Source organism: Mandrillus leucophaeus, unplaced genomic scaffold (genome assembly GCF_000951045.1).
Source record: "Mandrillus leucophaeus isolate KB7577 unplaced genomic scaffold, Mleu.le_1.0 Scaffold390, whole genome shotgun sequence".
Lineage (NCBI taxonomy): Eukaryota > Metazoa > Chordata > Mammalia > Primates > Cercopithecidae > Mandrillus > Mandrillus leucophaeus.
Window position 1 is genome coordinate 1,906,754 of NW_012104143.1, and position 3,234 is coordinate 1,909,987.

The following is a 3,234-nucleotide window of genomic DNA, read 5'->3' on the forward strand; positions in this document are numbered from 1 at the left end:
CAGGCTGGTCTCAAACTTTTGAGCTCAAGCAATCCTCCTGCCTTGGCCTCCCAAAGTGCTAGGATTACAGGTGTGAGCCACCATGCCTGACCTTGGCTACTTTTGTTTGTTTGTTTGTTTTTGAGATGGAGTCTTGCTCTGTCACCCAGGCTCCCAGGCTGGAGTTCTATGGCACAATCTCAGCTCACTGCAACCTTTGACTCCTGTGTTCAAGCAGTTATCCTACCTCAGCCTCCCGAGTAGCTGGGACTACAGGTGTGCACCACCACGCCCAGCTAATTTTTGTATTTTTAGTAGAAATGGGGGTTTCACCATGTTGGCTAGGCTGGTCTTGAACTCCTGACTTCAAGTGATTCACCCACTTTGGCTTCCCAAATTGCTGGGATTACAGGCATGAGCCACTACTCCCGGCTGCCTACTTTAATTTTTAATAAAGGGTTGTTAGATAAGGGGTAGGCGAGAGAATGAAGTAAAACTGAGTGTTTGTTACAAAGTCTCCAATTGTTAATCACATTATAATTATTCTCTTTTAAAAGATACCAACAAGTTATTTAAAAAATCAAATGGAACCCTTTGGAAGTACAGTGTTCATGCCTCTAGTATTAATGCCACTTTTTACTTCAGGCCAGCAAGTTAGATTCCGATGGCCTGCCCTGCATTCTCTTTCCAGGATGGGAAGGGGATGGTTGACTTCAATTTTCCCCCTTCCATTACTTCTCTGCTCTATATCATTTCTGGGCTGATGCAGGGACGATTTCCACTCCTTTTACAGCGTAGATGTTAAAAGCATGTGGGGAGCAGCTCATTCATCATTTTCCCTAGAGCTTTACCCCTCACTTTCCCAGCCAGCTGAATGCAGGCTGTTCTTGACTCTCTGATTCAGGCCCCTTGCAGGGCAAGGGCCAGGCTCAGGAGTTTCCAGGGTGAAAACCAGGTGAGCTTGATGCTGGAAGGATGAAGAAGGACCCAAGAGGGTCTGAGATGCAGAGCTCTCCAGAGGGACCTGGGAGCCTGCAGGGAAAGAGTGTTCTCCTTGTATCCCGAGGCCTGGTGCAACTCTAGTTGGTTTCACGTTTGTTACCAATAACAGCAGCTAACATGAAGCAGTGCACAGTGTTCATTTTACATGGATCATCTCAAGGACTGCTTACAAAAAGGCCAGGAAGTAGCTGATGTTCTTCCCATCGTACAGGTAGGGAAACTGAGGCATGGAGAGGCAAAGTTACTTGCCTACGGTCAAATAGGTAGAAAGCAGCACTGGCAGATTCAAAGCCAGACATCCATTCTCAAAGACATGCCCTGGGCCTCAAGTCCAGTTTGCCTGGACACTTCCCTTCAATGTCTCCTTTCTGGAAGTGAATGTCGTCATCAGAAAGGTTCCAGTGCCAGCACCAATCCATGACTGTCCCAGTGAGAGCTTGGGCAAATCCCTTTACCCCTGCGGGGACTCAATTTTCTCTCCTGCAAAATGGGGGTATTAATGAAGCCACCCCCCCCCACCCCGCCCGCACGCCCCTCGCCCTCAGCCCCTCCACCTGGTTGCAGGAGGAGGGATTGTAGAATAAGGGCCTGCGCCAAGTACAAAATCCAGGAGGGGTCTGCCCAACTTTAACCCCTTCTCCAAATCCTCTGGCCTGAAGCAGCAGAAATCCACGTGGGACTGGGGGCTGCCCCCTTCCGGGCCTGCCCCAAGCAGAGGGGTCCCCTTCGCGCCCAGCGGGGCGACTGCCGCCCGTGGCTGCGTGAAGGGCCCCCTCCCCCGACGCCGGGGAGCAGGGAGGCCTCTCGGCACCATATTTAGTCAGGGGGAGCGGGCAGCCCCGAGCTGGTATGCGGAGCTGGGAATTCCTGCAGGAAGGAGTCCGCGCCTGCCCTTTTTGGGTTGTCTCCCGCCCGCAGCTCCCGCCGCGCCCGGGGAGGGGGACCGGCTCGGCCCGGCCCGGGAACCTCGGAGAAGCCGGTGCCGCGCGGGGAGCGGAGAGCCCGAGCTGCCCGCGGGTCCCCGGCCTGGCGTGGGGCCAGCCCACCGCCTCGACTTCCTTTTATGGCCTGTGTGTGCGTGCGTGGACAGGAGGGAAGAGGGACGGGGAGAAGACGGAGAGCCTGGGGAACAGAGAAAGAGAGAGAGATCGCACAGAGATAGGAGTGAAACACGCGGGAGGGATGGAGAGCAAGAGACATAGAGACCAGAGACAGGGTGAGACACGAGGGAGAGACAGAGACATCGACAGACCTAGAGACAGTGAGAGGGACAGAGACAAAAGATAGAGCGAGAGACAGCAATGATCAGAGTGACAGACATGCAGAGACAGTGGCAGAGACACAGCGAGAGAGACTGTGATGGAGAGACAGCGTCAGTCACACAGGAGAGACACAGACTGGGACCAACACGGGGCAGAGGAGAGTGGCGCCGAGATAGAGAGACAGGGAGTGCAATTTTAGGCGAGGAATCCTTGGGGAGGGGCAGTTGTAGAAGGGAACTCGCAGACTCTGGGGGCGCACCCACTTTATCCTTGAATCTTGACACTTGCACCTTGTAAATTACGTAATTATCACCGCCACCGCCTCCCCACATTTTGCAGCTGCGGACACCAAGGCTCAGAGAAGTGAAGTGACTTGCCCATGGTCACGCCGCTGGCGAGTGGCACACAGGGTGGGGGGACTGCTGAAATAACCACAGTGGGCTTAATTTTCATTTTTATTTGTACTTTGGTCGTGGAGGTGTGGTTGGAGGTGGAGATGGCAAGTTGGGAAAAGTAAAAACTTCCCCTTCCTGCACCGTTCCCAGCAAGGGTGGGGGCCTCCTGTCTTGCACGTTGCAAAGTTCAAGAAATCCCCTTTCCCTACTCTTCACGCTGCACAGCCGGCCCTCTTTCCAGACAGTGCGATGCCAATAAAATGGGAAGTGGGGTGGGAGATGTCAAGTCAGATCCACCACAGCCCCAACACGGGGAGGAAGAAGTTAAAGCCTGTGCGGCTGCAGCCGACTCAGGGAAGACATTCTCAAGCATCCCGCACACACGCTGCCTGCTCGACCCCCTTTCTCTAGGGATCCGGAGCGTCTGCGATCGCTCCGGATCCCTAGAGTGAGACTCCGGTCCCTGTCTCTTATACACATCTAGATGTGTATAAGAGACAGAGATTATACCGGAATTTCCCGCAGAGTCACCTGTGTCAATGCCTCTCTAGTGTCCAACCAAATGGGTAAAACGAAAGAAAGTGTGGCTACTGTCT